Source organism: Gavia stellata, chromosome 1 (genome assembly GCF_030936135.1).
Source record: "Gavia stellata isolate bGavSte3 chromosome 1, bGavSte3.hap2, whole genome shotgun sequence".
Taxonomy (NCBI): Eukaryota; Metazoa; Chordata; class Aves; order Gaviiformes; family Gaviidae; genus Gavia; species Gavia stellata.
The window spans coordinates 24,061,534-24,081,791 of record NC_082594.1 but is presented as its reverse complement, the minus strand read 5'-3'; positions in this window follow the sequence as shown (position 1 = coordinate 24,081,791).

The following is a 20,258-nucleotide window of genomic DNA, read 5'->3' as shown; positions in this document are numbered from 1 at the left end:
CCGGCAGCTTGGCTACAGGAGATTTTCTGTATGCACTTTGCCATCTAATATTTCTTTCAGAGCTGTTTGCTCTGAATAAGAAACTGCAACATGTTTACTGTGCCAGAGTGTGCCTCACCCACCAGCTACAGCTCACAGTGCATCGCATAGTCTTTGGGAACACTGTGGGTGCTAAGGTACATTGCAAACTGAATAGGGTCAAACCTTCCCTAACTCCAGAATTACTGTATTTGCCTGCCCAAGCCCACCTCTTCCACCTCCCCGCTGTTTTTAGCAACATAGTCTGACCAAAGCATTCAGGAGAGAGGTGCAACCAAGCCCTCCGAGGGCAAGATGAGAGAACAGTCAGGCATACATTTAGTCCCAGCTCTGACCCTGACTCCACATGTGGGTTTGGGCAAGTCATGCACAGGTAGATGCACATGAAGTCCTAGGCAGCACTGGCTGCCTCTGGCCAAAATGATCTGGTGCTCAGAGGGTACATTATGTGGTTCCTGTGGTCTTTGGGGGTCTGGAGGAGCAGGGTGCCCATCGTGCCCGTGGGACCGGAGGGGCCCTGGCACAGACGTGCTGTCCACTTTCCCTTCCCAGCATGGCTGGTGCAGCTGTGCGGGAATAAGAGGGTTTACAGCTCTTGGGAGCATCTCAAAGACATTCCCCATCCGCTCAGACGTATACTGTAAGGCGTAAGTGAGCCTGGAAGGGACTGTGTGGCTGTTGAAATTGCTGCCCTCTGCTAAGACAGCCAGACACAGAAGGGAGAAGAGGAGCCTGACTGTGCCACTGAGTGGGCAGCAAACCTGGCAGGGCAGGAGAATCATGATTTCCAGTCCCTGCTTTTGGGCTTGTTCCCGAGTTTCTCTCCGTATCATTCCTTGTGTGCTCCTGCATTACCAATGGGAACTCAGCTGCTCCGCATGTAAAGCTGTATGTTAAGGGCTCACAGAGAGCCCGTGGCAGAAGGAGAAATGGGAGACAGGTCCCCACAGTGCCGGTGGAGCTGTCTGAGCAGAGAGAACCTCCTCCTGCCCAGCACTCCCCCCTCCCACCCCCAAACCAGCCACACAGTATGCCCTCTCACGCCTTATGACAGCACGTGTAAGGACCTCTGCTTCCCCGGGGGTTAGTCATTCCCATCGGGATGCCCCGTGACACAGCCGGCTGCGCTTCAGCTCCCCCCCACGCACGCCGTTCGCTCAGCCCGGCACCGGGGCACCCACCCAGCGCCACGTCCGCGCACCCCGCTGTTAAATCATAATAGCCAAAGCAAAGGCTGCGCGGCACACGGTGCGCTGGCGCGGAGCAGAGCCGAGGCGGGCGCTGGGCGGGAGGCGGGGAGGGGAGCGGCCTTTCTGCGCCGGCAGGTGGCGTCGCCGCTCTCACCGCCCTGTCCGCGGAAATCCCGCAAACCACCCTCTTTTCTTTTTTCTTTTTTTTTGTTTTTCTTTTTTTTTTGTTTTTCTTTTTAATGTGCAGGTGAGCCCAGAGCTGCAAAGCGCTTGATGGGTAGATTTATAAAATAAGTTTATAAAATGTGATTTTCTCTGAAAGGTCAGTTCATGCAAAACCTAATGAAGGAATGGTGCCCCATTTGTTCCTGGAAAATAAAGGGCTGGTTGTGCAATATGCCAAGCATCCTTACATCCTCCTAACCCTCCTTACATCCTCCTAACCCTCCTTACATCCTCCTAACCCGAGGAGCTGAGGGTACTCGGTGCCTTGCGTCAGGCCCCAAGAGGACCCAGCAACACACCTCTTGTACAGCATCTCCAAGTGCCTGTGCGGTGACAGAGGACCATGCCGGATGCTGATCACAGCCCGCTCGCCTGCCAGCTCCTGCGTTTCACCCCGCAAGCACAAGCCCCGCCTGAGCAAAGCACTGCCCAGGGAAGACGGGCTGTGCCTCCAACAGCAAAGTCAGTGAATCAGCAAAATAAGGCTGACTAAGCACTTCCCCGTGAGATGATGAACTTCAAGAACAAAGCATCAATGACTTTGCATTTATTAGGCAGAATTACTGAAGTGGCTGCAAGCTAGCAGCCTTAAAGTACCCAATCACTCCCTTTCAAATGCAACATCCTTACTAAGCTCAGGTGATAAAGATTTCAATTCCTCCCTTCCCACCACAACGCAGATTTGTCCCAGAGAAGCATAACCCAATATATCCTGTCATCTCCACTTACATGTTTCTTCCACCACGTCAAAGGGTCAAGTATGTTATATTTTGCACATACCATTAATGATTAACTGTTGTCTGTAGAGGAACTAGTTTTTCTCCTGGCTTTTAAAAAAAAACCTTGAAAGGTGAAATGGAAAACCAGCCTTGGGTTGGCTCCAGCAGGTATTTATGACTACGGCATTGATGGTACAGAAGATTAGAAGGCATTTGGAATCTCAGGCATTTTTTTTTTTTTTTTTGCTGATCTGTTCCTGGTAGGTTTGAAAATGGTTAGAAAAGCATGAGAGACAAAAACAGGTTTGTGGTTGGGGCACATAATTTCCTGGTCTGGTTGCCAGCTCTGTATGACCTTGAACAGGTCACTTGGAGAGGAAAGTGAGAAGGGGGTATCCATCACTTCTGTTTCTAGGCTTTTACAAGTTCAAGTCCAACTCCCAGTGACAGCAAACCCTGAGTCAGGGTCATCCCCTGAGCTCTGCGGCCAGGCCCCACAGATACCACAGGCTTCACTGAAGGTGGTTGTGCAGGTTCTCCTTACAGATGACGGAGGGTGAATCGTCCCACCTAAAGAACACTTTAAAAGAGAGGGTCTTGCCTTGGCTTAGCTGCCTAATTTTGAGACGGCTGATGATGGCTAGGATGCGTCCTAGCCTTAACATCCTCAGGACCTTGCCTTTGAATTGGGAATAATTATCCCTTCTGCTGTCATATCCCTTTGTATGTTAAGATAATCACAGAAAGGACCATTTCTTACAGTACAGTATCAGGGACCTTGTTTCCAGCTAGATGCCAGATCAGGGAGGGCCAGTCTGACACGGGGGAGCTGGGGGAGCTCCTGACACCTGTGCTCAGGAAACCCCCAGCACACTCGTGCGCACACACACATACACACACGCAGAGCTCTCCAGACATCTCTGGTGGCTCTTGGCTGTGTGAAGGCTTTGGTACATGCCTTGCAGGATCGCAAAGGTTTGGCCAGCCCTGCTCCAGGCACTGCACGAAATGTGGGAGTAGGTAGTTATATCGCTGGTAGGAGAGCAGCTACACTGGCTTGTAGGCATGTGCCTAGCTGGATGAGATCAGATAGCTTATCTTTGACTCCCATCTTGGTGGGAAGGGTTGGGCAGCACTTTCACCCGCAGCCCATGATCTTGCTGTGCCGAGGCTGAGGATGCCTGTGCAGGAGGCTGGCTGCTGCATACAGCTCTGCCATGGCTGTGGAAACACCCTCCCAATGGGCATCAAAAGGACTACAGCAATAACCACCTCCCAGGAGGTTCTGCCTCTCTATAACTCAGCTTTCACATAATAAGTATCCCCTGACGACAAAGAAAAATAAAGCTAGCTCTGACCAAATTGTTCTTTCAAACACACGCTCTGGTCGTTTGGAGAGAGATGGAAGCACAAATACAGAGTCACAGATCAGTCAGTTGTGCAGAGAGACTGTATTGATGGACATGTTAAAAATATCTGGATGGCTGTAAGCCAGAAACCATTTTGTGTCTAAAACGGGATTTCATTTCCTTTTCCTTTCTTTTGTTTTTGTTCCACTTTTTCTGAAGGACCCTTCCCCCAATTCACTACGTCAGTGCTTTACACTTCAGTTGTTGTGAGGCAGGGAGGGTTTTTTATCTGCGAAGGTGCTTACAACAACGTTTTTAATGGTACGATACGGACAGACCCGCAGGTACGGTTCCGGTTTGCTGCTGCAGAGAGAGCTGCACTGAGGAGCAGAAAACTCAGCGCATCGTCTCTTCCTCCAGCTCTGCAGGGAGCTGGTCTGTCCTGGGGAAGAACAAAGGTTTAAAAATCATATCACCCTAGAAAAGGTCAGGTTCGAAAGAGCTTCTGGAGATTACCTGGTGTGACTTTGCCTTGAAAGCAGGGCCTTAGATTGGATTTTCCAACTCACTAAGCACCGTGGTAGCCATCCACTGCACTCTCTCCCATTTTCCAATGTGTCTTTTGAACTGGGGGCACAAAAACTGGACCAGGCCCATGAACTGTGGAGAAGAGTGCAAAAATCCCATCCCTTGCTCTGCCGACTATGCCCTTGCTGGTCTAGCCCAGGAGAGGGCTTGCTTTTGCTGCTGCAGGGGCACACTGCTGACTCAGCTTTGGGAAGCTCCATTTCTGCTGCTCAGAAACTATTTGGGAGGCTGATTTCAGGGATAGGTACATAGTTATACGCACAGATTTGTTTGGGAGTGAATGCATGCTGAGTAATTGATATAGACTGGGTACAGCACTATAGTATAATCTCTACTGGATGCTACAAGGGTGTTGCAGAGAGAACAGAGGAATATAAAGGCCTTTTGCTCAGGAGCTTCAAGTATTTAAGATCATCACCCAATGAGTTAAACCTTTCCTTCAAAGCAGCCAATTGTATTTCAGCATATAAATACAGTGTGTTCCTCAAAATGAATGTAATAATCAGAAAGCTTTTACCAAAGGTCCCCAATTAGCTTTTGGATCTAATTCACATTGCAAAATTTCAAGACATTGTGTGCAGAGAGCAGGTAGATCTTCTCTGGCGTAATGGTGGTCCTTTGTGAGACGTGACAGCTAACTCCCTAATTAATCTTCGAAATGTCAGAGCCTGCTGGAAGTAATTGGGCCTGACAGTTCAAGGGCTAATTAACTTCAAACCTTGCATTTTCTCTTGCTTCCTCCACAATTCTAGGTCACTTATTTACTTTCCTTTTAGATGATTTTTAATGTTCTGGAGTGCGTCTGTTCATATCTGCTTTTCTGGACATGAAGGTCAAGACTGAAGGTATTAAGTTGGGTGTGTTGCACCTTACGAATCCTCCTGGAGTATCTTGACTTCACAGGAGAAGAAAGCTGCTGTAAGCAGAGGGCTGGTCCCTGGGGAGCAGCTCGCTGCAGGAGACACTGGCTGCAACCTCCTGGGGCCTCCCGTTTGCTGGGAGGTAGCAGCAGCATCCAGGAGCAGGGGGCAGGCAATGTTCCTGAGGCCAGGCATCCTGCGGAGTGGAGCCCGTGTCATTCATCATCATCGCCATCCCAGCCAGGCAGCAGGGAGCAGTTTTATGGGCCCTATAGCATTGTGGTTTCACTGCTCAACTTTATGTGAGCAGTGTTAGGTGTGCTACAACCTGCTGCCTCGGCAAGCTTCTGCTGGCCTCCTGCATCAGGTCTCCTGGGGCTGGTGTCCCATTTGTCTTTCCCCCTCTGCAGTCTCGTTTGACCCTTGGCTGAAAAAAGATGAAGGACTTTTGCAGCAGAGGCTCCAAATCCCATCCCCTGCTGCCTGTACCCACGTTGAATGACCTTGTGGCTATTACTAGAAATGCATGAAAAGCGTTTTCTCTGGTTGACAGGCTCAGCCTCTGGTCATGCAAGGATATAGAGCATGTCTTTGTGAGAGCAGCGTGTGCACAGACTCCTGAGCTGACCCCTGCATCTCTTTGGTTTCCACATGGCCAATTTACAAGGTCGAGTGAGGCAAAGAGCTATTTGGGAGGCATTCCCCGTAGGCACACCTGCACAGGGAGCCATGGGGCTGCCTTCAGGCTCTCTGGCAGCAAGGACCCCGGCAGTGGGAGCAGGGTCCTGTGGCAGCCCCTCTGCCAGCACCAAACGGGTCCCCATTGAGGACGGGGAAGCAGCATCCCTCCACTACCTGGTGAGATGCAGCAGGGACAGAAATTGCAAGTGCCAAATGATTTCAGTCTCTTTCTGCCTCTGGCATAGCTGTGCTGATTACATTTGCCCTCAGTGTAAGAGACTATGAAGAATGGGAAGGAAAACCTATTAAATTGCAAACTATTTGGGGGGAAGAGACGGTTTCCATCTGCCCAGGTCTGAGCACAACAAAGCTGGGATTCGTGTCTCTGGGTGACTGAAGTTAAATCACAGCAGCGGCCGTCTCCCATTCAGCCATTAGCTTCAGACACACACAGCTCATACCTGAGCAGAAGGATCATCTGCTCTGGAGAACAGGGGCTGGAAAAGCTGTGTCTGATTTCCTCGCTCTTTTTTTTAATCCTCATTTCCTGTCAGCTAGGGCTTTCTTACAGCTGCTGCGTAGCCCTCTCCAGACAATATCTAATCTGTCTGTCACAGACGTATCAAGATGTCCCTTTAGTGTGGTAACTAGTGATGACTGACAACTGTCATTAAGTGCTACTCCTCAAACGACAAGGCTCATTTCGTTAATGGGATTGCATAGATTCAGCCTGCAATCTTGGAAGGGACAAAAATATGCCATATGTTCACACAGGATTTATATAATGTCTCCTTTTAAAATGCCTGTAATTTAGTAGCCCAACAAAATGAAGAACATACAATGATATTAACCATATATTTAATATATATCTTTGTTGGTTTGCTTTTAAGTGTTCTGTCAAAGAAAAGAATGTTTGATTTTATGCAGGCTGTTTTCTTTGACTAAATGTTATCCAAGTCACTGCAAATTGTCTGAGCCAATGAAATAGAGGTGAAACTTCAATGGAGAAGACGTTTCTGAAAAGTTACTATCTTACGGTAAAGGGGCGGTGGTGGTGAAAGCAAATATAATGAACCAGAGAGCAAATGGCAGCACAAATCCTTTCCATACAGACATTGCAATATTTCCTCTGCAGTTATGGCTTTTTTTTGTTCATGCTCTTCTAGGAAGGTCATATGAAAGCATTATTAATTTCAGTTTTTCCTGGTCACCTTTCTATCCTGTGTTGAACGATGCCTTGATGACAACACTTCAACACCACCAACTGAAATCAGCTCTGCTATGAATTAAACTACTTATCCAAGTTAGAGAAGTCAGGGGTTCATCAGACACAGGAATCCAGTGTCAGAAGTAATAAGTCTTTTGTTCAGGCTAGAAAGGTTCCAGAAGTGTAAGGAAATCACCTCTGTCAGCTTCCCTTCCTCAGCATTGCAAACAAGGCACACGGTGACATGGCAGGAGGCGGCGATGCTGAAGGAGGGGGAATGACTTTGAACAAAGAGCCCAGAGTTTCTTGCCTCTGTTTGCATGGCTGAAGCTTACATTTATCCTTGCTTCAGTCTGAACACCCTCAACCCCTTGCCCTGGCTACCCTGCCCGGCCCTGGCAGCCAGGACAGCCTGGAGCCTCCTTTGTGTGAATAATGGAGCAACCTCATATTGGGTGCTCCCGTGCAGCACCGCAGTATGTTGACGTTTTTCTGCCTCGTGGCTGCATCCTTTGCCTCTGTGCACAAGCTGTACCACAGGCAAAGATAAAAGTCAAGTGAGGACTGTTTCTGTGTGTTCTCTCTGAAGATGTTCGTATCACGGCAGGATGCTCCTGGAGTAAAAAAGTCCTTTGTTTTCCTCTAGTGAGGTGCAGCTCTGACAAAGGCAGGGAGTCACTCCAAAACATGTAGGTGCTTCCAGCAGCTGAGATTACTGCCCCAGGAATTTTGTAGGCCTTTAGGATCATTTTCTTTCTGACTCTGTATGAAATACCGCCCACATTAAACCAGCATTCACCTTTGGGTTTAGCCCAATTCCTCTTCTGAAAGTGGTCATTTCTCCCCTCCCTGTCACTGTTGTTTTGGGAGGAATTAAGGGAAAGATCAGAGTATCTGGGCTCCTGGCTGCAGGTGTGAAGCCTGGCACACCAGTAAGTCCATCCAGATACAGATAACCATGCTTTGAGCTGGCTGTCAACAAATCAAACAAACTGGTGGCATTTCCACACTAGAGAACTTCACGTGCTCTGGAAATAACCAGTGAGGAGAGCAGCTACTTGCAGTCACGTCTCTAGCAAGTGTTGTGCTTGCAGGGATCTATATCTGTGTACTGCTGCTTTTTTGTTCTACACTCTCCATCAAATCTGTGACTTTTGTTGCATCCGTCAGCAGGGCCAGACAATTTTCACTGTGCTTCAAAAACTGGAGCAGAGCAGTAGCATGCAGCAGTGAGTGGGACTGGTAATATTTACTCTGATTGCTTCTGCCTTCTCTGTTTTATAGAGCATCCCTGAAGGAGCGTAGGAATGGCAATGCTGTCTCCAGAGAGAGGAATGGTTTTGCAGGCACTTCTTACATTTTGGCAAATGGAAACCCCAGCGTCACCTGTAGTGCTGTGCACTCACTTTCTAGTGGGGGGCTCAGCCACTGGGCTTTTTCCTGACACCAATACAGCTTTGTCCTTTCCCTCTCCTCCTGCACTCCAGGGACAAGCCTGAAGGTAACCAGAGAAGGCTTTCTCCTCTCCCAGCCAGAAGGCATTTGGGGATGGTGCTGGGAGCCAAAGCCAGCACGTGGCTTCGCTAGGTGTGAAATGTGGAGTTCAACATCAGGGAGAAAATCCTTATGGGTTCCTGTGTCTGGGTCTCATTATAAAATTAAGCGATTACATTTTCTGCTTCATGTGTGTTTAGATTTTTAAACAGCACAAGCACTTTCTGGTTTCAAAGTGAGAAGCAGTAAATACCGTGGTACCAGAAGTGGCTTTTGAGTGTTTCTTATTTTCTTTATTTTCAAGCAGAGTATTTTAGCTTCCACAGAATGAGACACTGCCAGCTTTTGCTATATGGGATATGGAAGCTACCCGAGGCTCTGTGCCATTGCCTTTCCACTGACTTTGCTGTGTATAGATGAGACCATTATTTCCATAATGTACAAGTAAAAGCACATTGGTAGTGCAGGCATTTCCAGTAGTTAATGCTGGAAAAGTTAGGCATGGATCCCTTGTTGAGATATCATTGTGCTTTAGCAAAGATCGCTCTGCTACTGTGCGCAAAGTGGTTTGTTGTTCTAAGAGCAGTAAAGTGTTTTGTTGTTCTATATTACGAAGGTTGTTTTTTCAGATGTACTGGCCAAAACCATTTGAGCACTCTGTTGTTCTCAGCCCGAGGCTCCTCACTGCTCCACGTGCAGGTGGAGGGGGTATTTTTCTTTTTTTGCACTTCAGCAGAGCAGGAATGCTCTGGCAGCAGGAATACTACAGTACCACATCTCAGCTGAGAGACAACCACTTTTTAAAATCGATCTGGCATGACGTGAAGTGCTTGTTTTTTGGAAAAGGAACAGCAGACTCAGTTGGGGGGCCCAGAGCCACTTAGTTTGTCTTAAGATTAAAAATTTAAGGTTGGAACTCCTATCACCTAAATTTAGCTTTTCAGGAGTCAGGCATCTAATCCAAGCTAGCCACATTGGCTGCCTGTCTGGTCAGAGGAGAGATGGGTTGCCAAAATATGGTTCATCCCTCTGAAGACAGCTGCCAAAGTAGATGGGATGACTTGCCCTCTGCTCTTGCCTTTCTTTGTAGTTCATTTGAATCTTAAGGTAAATACTACCCTTTCAGATGGCTTTGAGGGGAATCCACTTCTAAGTGTTCAAAGCTGCTGTAGAAGACTTCTCTCTGAATTGGGGGACTGATGTTTTTTCCATGAGATTATGTTGTTGGGGTGGGTTTTTTTGACCAGCATGCTTGCAACAAATGTGAAACCTGTTAAGAAATTAACAGATGGGGTATTTTTCTGGCTTGGTTTGGTTTTTCCAAATGTATGTCAATATTTTCCAAGGGAGGTGTTTGATCTGAGACAGGCTCGTATGTCAGAAAAGGTTTGTACTGACGCCTCAGAAAACAGAATTCTGGTTCCCCCTCAGGGAAGAGAGGGTGGTCACAGAGCTGGGAGCAGGAGGGTAAAAGAATAGGGCTCTTGGCCTCTCCTCTCCCATTTGCTAATGAAACAGGCCTACCCAATACTTAATCTGGTAGATTAACAAAAGAATCTATCCCTGCAGAGTTGGAAACAAGCTTCATTATGCCATGTCTTTAAAATTGCCAACAAGTCACTACAGGACCTAATTTAACACATTCATTTGCTCACAAAAGTGTTTGAAGAACAACAAACCTGTCCTGTACAAGGACAAAGAAACTCTCTATTCCCATACTTTGTTAAGCTGAACCAATCATAAAAGTAACTGTATCCTTCTCTGCTTTATTTTGCACATGTATATCTGATTCTGTACAATGAGAGAGAGTACCCATAACACTTCCCTGGGGCTGTGGAGTGCTTTGGACTCTTAACTAAAACATCCCAAATGCCCTTCACTAGAAGACCCCATCAAACATGCCAATTACTTCTACAACAACCCAAAATGCCCAGAGCACCAAGCACCAGGTAACAGCACTCACAGGCAGGGGATTTGGGGAAAAAGAAACAACGGGCTTTATTCATGTACACACACGCATATACTTTTACAAAAATATTTTTTTTTATGTATATATATTTCTGTGTTCACCTATCTGATCGGTAGTTTTCTTTGGCTTTTCCAAGAGCTGCTGTTAGTAGTAGGAAGTGCACGCCCGGACTCTCTCGGGAGGAATTATCTGATCAATATGTGACAAGAGCATCCATCACACACTGCTCCACCTTACGCAAATTCCCTGACAGTAAGCCAAGGTCACAAGTGGGAATGGACTGCCCCCATGGGACTTTCGACAGATCTGGTCACCTACTGTGCGAGAAGAGAGCAAGGAGTGATTCAGAGTCCCTGTTCTCCACAGCGACAAAGCCAGGACTCGGTCTGGAAATGAGAGAGAAGAAACAGGTCTGCACCCAGACCTGCCACACTATGGACCTTACGAGCAGAAACCATGCTGAAACACCTAAGATGGACTTAAGCCAACCACTTGAGCTTGATGTTTAGACTAGACCACCTGAATAGCTCACTGATCTCCTGAATTTAGTTGCCACAGCAGGTGCTTCAAGCCTCCTCTCCAAGGTCACGGTGTGCATGACCCAAGGGATGCCTCATGCCCACAGGGAGAGGATGTCTTCTCCCCACCCTTGGTCAGTGGAAGTCAGCCCCACGCCACAGCGCACATGGTATGGGCTTTCCAAGGAGACGACAGATCCCCTCATAGTCTCAGCACAGGCTAACAAAATACTGCAGGCTGTGCTTAGTTTCCACACATAAACAGCCGGGGATTAGTGATGTTCTTGGGATTAAGCACACACTAAAATACTTTGCCAGAAGAAGGAAAGAAAGGGTGTGAGAATGGAAGCCAGTGATGAAGAGACAGATGCGCACTCTGCTAGCTGCTTAACGCAAACTAAATATTCAGGACAAGATTTAACGCATGCTGCCCAAACTATTCAGCTACTTGTTCATAAACTTGTAAAACATCATATCAAATCCTGTTAAACTAACATGAAAATACTTTTGAAATGGGAAAACCACTCTCACCTTTTTAATTTTTTTCTAATAATTTCTGAGTCTATAGAGATCTTGTCTCTACCAACATTTTAAGTGCTTATTTATATTTGCTAACATGTAAATCCACTTTAAGAAAACACCTGTCTTTAGATTAGAGGGTTGAATGAAAGTCTTAAATGCCGAAGAAATCAGCACATTCATTTATTTGTCAACATTCCCTGACACAGTGATCCTGTGATGCATCACTCAGACACTCATTACCGAGAGGGAATGGCATTGCAGTCATCCAAATGAAACTGAATCTAAGGATTGCAGGCCAGCAGCAAAAAAAAAATTGCTTTGCAAAAGAATATATAAGCAAACTGTTTAAATTATTTGTTTCCTCAAACCAGTACAGTGTTCAGTGTTGCCCACCTTTCCTCCTTGTTACTCTTGATACAAGTTACCACAGGCTGTTGTTTATTTAAGGGTTCAACTGCAGAAAAGGAAAAACAGATGTGGAAAAGTAAAAAGCTTATGACTTTGCATATGCAAATTCAAACTCTACAAAATAATGCCAATGGCTTAGAAAATACAGAAAATACAACAGTTGGTCTCACAGGTTCTTGTGTAATTTCAGGAGGGGACACACTGCTCGCATGGCTCACCAGGCAGGGAAGGGATGGTTCAGTGCTGGTGAGACAACAGCAAACACATGATGCTCAACTCTGCACTAATCTTTCAACTCTGTACCTGTATTAGTACCTGGGCAATACATAAGGACTAAGGCAAAACTAGAGGTAAGAATGGGCAGGGTAGTGTTGGTAAATGGCTGCGTTTTAATGAGAATGTATTGCCTTAGTCCCTGAGTTTATGAATTGCTTACCTATGTGTTCCTCTTTATTGCTCTTCTCCATCCTACAGGCTGCGAGCTACTCTAACTTAATACTCTTGCATTTCCATGCTCAGACTGTTTTTCTCACGTCTTTCTTAACCTGACTCATATTTGCAAAATTCTAGGCTCGGATGTGATTAAGAGTCACCAGATGGTATTACTGGAGAAGGTTTTGCCGATCTTATTTAAACTGACTTATTTAAGACCAGTTCCTTCCTGAAGAAATGTTTATGGCCAAGCGTGATACATTGCCAGTCTCAGTTGCGGAGAGGCTGACGGGTAAAATCTATTTTGTCTAAATGAGGTTTTTTCCAAGACTGATGTGTGGATTCTGCCTGTTGGTTACATCTATGCAAGCAAGCAGCCAGGAGCCTTGTAAATCCAAAATCAATTATGGAAAAGTTTGCCTGTATTATTAAATTGTAAAGAATTGTAAAGGTCTGATACTCTAGGGAGCTGGAAAAGTCAAAGCAGTGTGAGAGCTCTGCTGGATCACTGCGAGCCTACAGAAATGTGCTGCTTTGAAAATCAGTTCTTTATCAAAAGGTTTGCGGGCATATATATTGCCTGCAAAAGCTAAAATGGAAATGCATTTTTTATTTCATCATGCTACACACAGTAATCAGGAATAGAACAATTCAGTCTGATGACAGTTTTCATTCCTTTTCTTTTAGGGGAAAAAAATATTGAATAGCTTTTTGTTTTTCAGTACTTGCCTTGTCCTCTACTCTAATGTACAGCTTTTGCCTGCTTTTTCAACTGCCACTTACAGAATTTCTAAAGCACAGGAAAATTAGTTTTTCATACAAAAGGGAAGAGGTGTTTAATAAGGAAAAGTGGGAGTTAACTTTTACTGCAGTCATTTATCACAGAAAGGGCAGGGAAAGTGAACAAGATCTTTGTTTGGTGGCATTTTTAATACTCTTGAAAACACTCTGTAATATTCCGTGTAACCAGTCTCTGTTTAAGAACTACCTCTTGCTGCATCTACAAAGAATTCTGCAACAGTGAACTAGAAAGAATACACATTACATGCCATATTAACACTATGAAGAAAAAGAGACCTATGCATGTTTTCTCCAAGCTTTAACATCCTCTTCTTGTTCTGTTTCAACAAGCCTTTAATGATCAGCTCCCTCACTGTGTCCTCAGTGTCCTATATAAGGATCCTTCTGGAAAAATGAAAGGTTTTCAGACCTGATGCAACTCTCAGCTGGGCAGTGGGACTCTGCCCATATAGTTTAATAGCAACCAGGCTGCATCTGGAGGACTTGACATCGCAGACTCCAAAGCACATGCTGTGATCACTGAGTAGCCTCATTTAGCAGAACAACCAGACCATAACCTTCTCACCTCTCTCAGGAGAGCATTGAGGTGTTTTAAGTGATGCCATGATTGTAACGCTTCCAAAGTTACTTCATCATTCATCAGTTTGAAAACCGAGTTAATTAAGTGACAACAGCAAGTTTTGTGCCACAAAGGAAACAAAAGATGAACATTTTCTTGCCTCGACGTGATTATTATTTAAGGCTTGATCCTGGTTTATGCACCTGCTTAAGTACATTACTAGTTCTGCTTGCTGTTAAGTAATTCATTCAGCCTGTGCCCACTGACTCCAGCCATGGCGGTATCGCTTTCATGCTGAAGGTCCTGCATAAATGTTTGCAGCATCCCTGGCATCAGATCTCAGCACTCTGGAGCATGAACGATGCCAAGGTCTGGGTGGGTTGGTGCAGAACAGCCCTTAGCAACAAATCATGGTTAACTTTCCAGCAAAGCAGTGTGTGGAGCTGAAGACACCGTGTTGGTGGAGAGAAGTGGAAGAGATTGGAGACAGATTCACCATGGTCATCTTCAGCTGTATAAAATTTAAGCATCTAGTCTAAACTAATTGTCCAGGCTTTTTTAATAGTCAGTAGAGTGAAGTTAAGTGTCTCATCTAAGAGGTCAAGGTGGTGGACGTACCTTGCTCCACTGATGACAGATGGAGGCTGGACAAGTAGCTTAGATAAGATATCCAGTATTTTTAGAGGACTAAATGTAGATGAGCTGAATCCCACCCTTAGCATCTGATAAAGGGAATCTGAAAATGTGGCATAAGTTTTTGCACATGGACAAACATTGACACTATTGCTTCTCATTCATTCGTTGTGCTCCCAGCTGGCAGCCAAGACACCAGCCCATTGCCAATGACAGATGCAACGTAAGTGAGTAGTGAGACTGATGTCTGACAAATTCCCCTTTCATTTAACTTTTAACTAATATCATTTTAATAAATTAATAAAAGTAAAATTAATAAAAACTAATAAAGCTCTTTAACAGCAACTGCACCTATATAGAACAAACTCAAATGTGGTAAAACCTGCCCACTCAGTCTTTCAGACTCTGTTGCTCTCTTGCTGTCTCTAGCAAGACTCTTGCTGACAGTAAACCAATTAGATGATTTTTAGTGCTGGCTATTTTGGGAGCAGTCGCCTATACTACACAAACAGCTATTACTGTCCACATAGGCCTTGTGACTGGAATGAGAAAGGGAGGCTAGAATTAAATCAGGTCCTCTTGGGTTTTATGGTCATGATGAGCGAAAATGAAAATAGAGAAAAAAATCAATCCCAACACTGGCAGCATTCAGGATCCAGGTGACTGTGAGCTTGGAAGTAACATGGAATTCAGGCTCCTATTAATTTGCCCAGTCCTTCTCTCACCGTATTGTAAACCGGGAGTAATTCAGATTACGTCAATGGAGTCAAACTCATATAAAATTCATGTAAGATCTCAATGCAGCCAAAAGTCTCTCTGTTAAAAAAAAAATTCCTACATGCAAGACTTCATTCCCCAGAGCTATTTTTTCTGTATTTTCCCCTTTAAATCTGAAAGGGGACCATTCAGCAAAACAAAAAGCAGTTATTCAGTGTTTCATATACTGACAACATTCATCCTCAGGAAGTCTTTGTTGATTGTGCCTAGCATGTATAGTAATAAAGTAAAAGAAACACAAAACTGTGGTGTCTCCATATCCTATAGATGACATGAGACTACTGACCCGTTGTGTTTAAACAATGCGCCACTGCTAATGGAGAGTCTCCCCAACAACAGTACCCAGTTACCAGAGGTCAAGCAATCTCTTTAGCCAATTTAAAAGAGCATTTCGAGACACTGGTTCATTCAGATATTATTTCTGGTTTGGAAACTAATGAATGATAGAAAATAAGGCAGATGAAATGTTGTATTACATTGACATAAGGTATGTAAACAATTATCTCCACAGCGCAAATTCTGAGATGGGTTTTTTGGTTCAGTTTGAGTAGCATACAATTAAATTTGAGTGTAATCTATCTAAGTGCTACAGCTAATTTAAAAAATGTTCAGAGAATTAATATCCATGTGTGCATATAGATTTAGAGCCTATATAAACATATGTTTATGTATATATACACATGCATATGCATATAAGTAACAGCGCTAAATTACAAACATAAGAAGATCCTTAAATTAAAGAACCTGAAGAGTTCTAACGTAGTGTAGATAACAGACGCAAAAATCAAAGGAGCAAGAATGATTTCTTACTTCAATTTAGTATTTTTAGTACTAATTTTATAAATAGTAAATATGAGCTATAATGGGAGCTCACTAATGTTTAATGTCTCACTGGAGACCCTTACAGTAAAAAAAAAAATATATAAATGAACCTAGCCACCTGATAACGTAAAAAATAACCTGCTGTAATCAGCAGGACAGAGGGATGATAAAAGGCGATCAGTACTCCAGGGTCCCCGCTGAGTTTGGCTCTGCGCAGCTAATAGGCTACCCTCAGCCTTGGGCTGCAGCAGCTCCTGTAAGGCATAAATGAAGGCTGGGATCCTGATAGCACCAACAAGCAATTCACGCTTCAGCTCTCATGTTTAACAGTTTTAGTAACCCATTTCCTTCTACATCCTTGGTCAGGCTGAGGCTGATTCCTGGTGCTCTTTTACTGTCCTCTCTTGAACATTAACTATGTATTTTTCTTTAATTATTTTCTAGACAATTTCTTTTGCAACATTGAGTTTTGCAACAGCCATTCCCCAAAGTCACAGATTCTTGTTCCTTTTTCTGCAGAGCTGTCATTTAATTTGATATGGTACTTTCAGGGATCTTTGACCTCCCTCTTCTCTGGCAAATTTTCATCATTTTTGCCACCACAACCCTTATGACCAGTTGTATGGGACTTTTTAATTTCCACGTATTTGATTTCCTGATATTAAAGAGCATTTTCCTGCTATGTTTTGTAAATCCTTTGCTAAATTCAAGTTTCAAGTTCAGAGCTTGAGCGTTATTTCAGTATTCCCCTTAGTTCCTCCTTGTTGTCAGGAAGCTGATCCAGGATGGATGCTTCTTTGCTAAAACTTCTCCTTCCTGTTTCTTATCTATTATGAAATAAGGAACTTCTTCCAATTGTTTTCAGGGTTATTTTTCTATACAGACTGGACAGATGTATCTGTTAATTCCTAGGTGTATGGATAGTTAAACCACCTCAAGAACACTGGTGATTTGAGCACTCTCTAAAATAAGCCAAGGCATTTCTTCTTCTCATTCGTGTTAGTCTTTCCTTCTCCCACCTTTGTACCCTCCTCTGTTAATCTTCACTCTCACACTTAGGAGTTCCCTGACATAATTTATGACATCAGTAACTGCAGCACCACTATGTCATATCTCTGCTACGCCCATTAGATCAGCAGAGCACAGTTTCTGCCCAGTTCAGCTGCATCAGGAAGGTCAGGAATAACCTCTGGCACTCGGTATCACTTGGTTATTTCCTATCGTCTTGCATTGTACACAGGAGGGGGGGGGAATAAAACCTTAAAGAGTGTTGGGGCATTCAGGGGCACAATGTGAGTTGTTTTAGACAGCTGTGCATTTTTATTTTCCAGTAAGATTGGTCTGACGAGTAACTTAAAAAGTAAATAAATAAACCATGATTCTGGCCCTCGGTGTGTATTATAAACTCTACAAAACCTCAGAGCTCCTTTTGTTGCATCCCTGCTGCCTCTCAGGCAAGTGAGGACCACTAAACGGTATTCCCAGAACTCTGCTGGCATCGACGGAGGGGCTGGTAGGACCCACATGCTTGACACAGAAGCAGCAAACAGGCAAAAATCAATGTTCTTCCAAAGGCAAAGGAATCAATTTAGTACGAAAAAAATCTAAAAACACAAAACGTGAGGTTTCTACAGAGGCCAGCACTAGAAACTGGCAGTGCGCAGGAGCCGACAGCAGGCGCGGCAAACACGCTGCAGGATCTGGCCCTCCTTTCCAGTGCAGCTTTTTGCCTGAACGCTCCCTTGTAAGGGGCCTGAATTTAACAGGACCAAGTCACACTGAATTCAATGCAAACTTGGCTCTGTAAGAGTTAAAAAAAAGGCCACGTGTTTCTACAAAGGTATTAAAAGTATCCTGTTGACTAGCCTGGTGTGTTCCTTGCTCAATATCTTGCCTCTGTGGCTGCCAGAGAGGGAAAGAATCCCGATCTGTCCCACAGCCAAACCCTGGAGAATTAAACTCTTTGTCTCAGGAGCCTTTCACCTTCTCAGGCTACTCTGAAAATCTGGAGAGACATCAGAAGCAGTGGATGTTCTTGCCTTAAAAGAAATTTCATGGTGGTGTGTTCCTTGTCCTGAAGATGCTCCTGTTTGCAGCCTGCCTCAAAGGGAAAATGCTGGAGCACAGTATGAGGCTGAAAGCTTTTAATGTTGGTCTTGGAGCATAGGTTTGATGTGGTCTCCAACCCCAGCAATAACAACTGTTGGAAGAGAGCGCTGCTCTTTTGAAAAATGGCAATCGGTCTTACATGTTATCGATGGGTTACTCTGCCATTAAGGCTATAAAGGACATGAAGGTTTGTGCTTCAGGGCATAAACCAGCCTCTCTGGCAGCATTGGCAGCAGTGGAAACTTAGCAAATAAGAAGATTATAACGTGATTGTCCATCGTGGGGGTTCATGTGTCTTTCTCCGAAGCATTTGATGCTGGCCACTGCTGGAGACAGGATATCGCATTGGCTGGACTACTAATCTGATTTAGAATAACAGACCTTTTATTCCTATTAAGCACATCTCAGTACAGAGTCAGGTTTCAACTAGTACTGATGGCCGTGAAACACTAAAAGCACATCCCAACCTACCCGTAGATACCTGGCACAAGCACAATTCTTCTCAAAGAGAATACAGCATGGCAAAATCCTACATATTTACTCATGCCATGTCATATTTTTCAAATAAGGAGCAAAATATCAGTTGTATACTTCATCATTTTCCCCCACAAATTGCCAAAGTAATGATGATGAATGATTTTGTACCTGGACGGCTAAATTCACATGACAGTTCTGCAAGGAAGACCTGATGGAAATAAGATTTGTGTGTCTGAATACAGGATTAGATCCCAAAAGCAGAATTGCCTTTTTAGCTCTCCATGTTGCTAGCACTTCTCTTGAACAGCACTTGCCTTTTTGCTTGATCCTTGGATGTGGGAAAGATTTGTTTTCAGATGTGTATGCCTGTAGCACTTGCTCGGGGTTTAGCTGCAAGCTGATCCCAGATGTAGCCTGCAGTTATGCTTTTGCAGGGAGCCTTGTTCCAGCCGACTACTGCTGACCACAACTCTCATTTCCTCTCTGTGCGAATGTGAAATGAATACTATTATAACAGCCTTTCTTAATACATGCCAAAGAGAAAAGATCTTTTTCTGGTTTATATTTGACCCATGCTGCATTTCCAATACATGACCTCACCTCCATGAAACAGGTGGGATTTATCACTTTCGTCATACGTAGTACAACTTCTACCAGGATCATCGTGCAGCACCTCTTTTCATTCATTTGCCCCCCACACAATCATCCTAAAATGATCTCCAGCATGTACCAGCTGTCCTGGATCCCCTATTTGTTTGTGTTGTGTCATCATAGCTGAGAGCCAGGGGGAAAAAATCCCGCAAATGTGATATAAACATCAACCATAGAGTAAACCTGGTGCTATGAACCTTTCAGGACAGAAACTCTTGATATGGGCTTGTATGTGCTGTGCCTAAGGCAGTGGATTTTGGCCTGCAGTCATAACTGTAGATTCAAATATGTACTAATAGGAATAAAAAAGCTAATTCTTCATGCCGTCTCTTGGACAGTACAGCTGCGTGTCAAAGAGAGAAGCTGGTCCTCGTTTATACAACACTCAGCAGAAAAGGTGACCAACCCGAGTGCGTACATGAAGTAGCAAGGACGGTCCCCTGACTCCTCCTGTATCCCGCTGCTTCATCAACACGAAATGGATGATCCTTCCTTTTAACGGACTGTAAAACCAGAGGCAAGAAAGCAAAAACCACAGAATCATGCTGATTTAGGCTCTATGTCTTCTGCATTCTGTCCTATGGTTATGTCCTATGGATGTGCTTATCTTTATGCGCCACAGATGAGCTCATCCATCTAAATAATTTAAAAGAGCCATCTCCAATGCAGCGGATGTGCCGTGCTGCTGCCTGCTTGCCTTGCTGACCCCTCATCCAGTTTGCCTCTGCTTGCTGGCATCCTCACTTGCCTGACGTGCTTGAGCACATGGACTCCTTGATGCTCAGCTGAAGGGTATTTCCATATAATCTTTGGCAATTCACCACCACAATTATGAAGCCCTGCTGTCTGCCCTGCCTCCTCGTAGCAGAGGAGGTGGGAAGGGCCATGCATCTTCCCCTCAGCTGTCACAGCACAGCCAAGGACATAATTTTGAGTTGCCACCAATTTCAGTTTACACGAGGAGACAGGTCTTGAGTTGCAGCGCCTGAAAAGCAGCCACGGAGCCTATTCTCCCACCCCTACTGTGAGAGTGCTAGCGGGAGCGGGGGGGGGCTTGGGCAGGGCACCTCCTAAATTACCCTGAGATGACCTCGAGGCACCTGTACAGGGCTGCTGTCTCCGTGGAGCAAAGGGCTGGTCTGCAGGATGGCCTTGGAGCAGATCTCAAGAGCCTGTTTAAACTTAAGCTGTTGTATGTAAGGGGTTTTTTTTAATTTTTTTTTTCAGG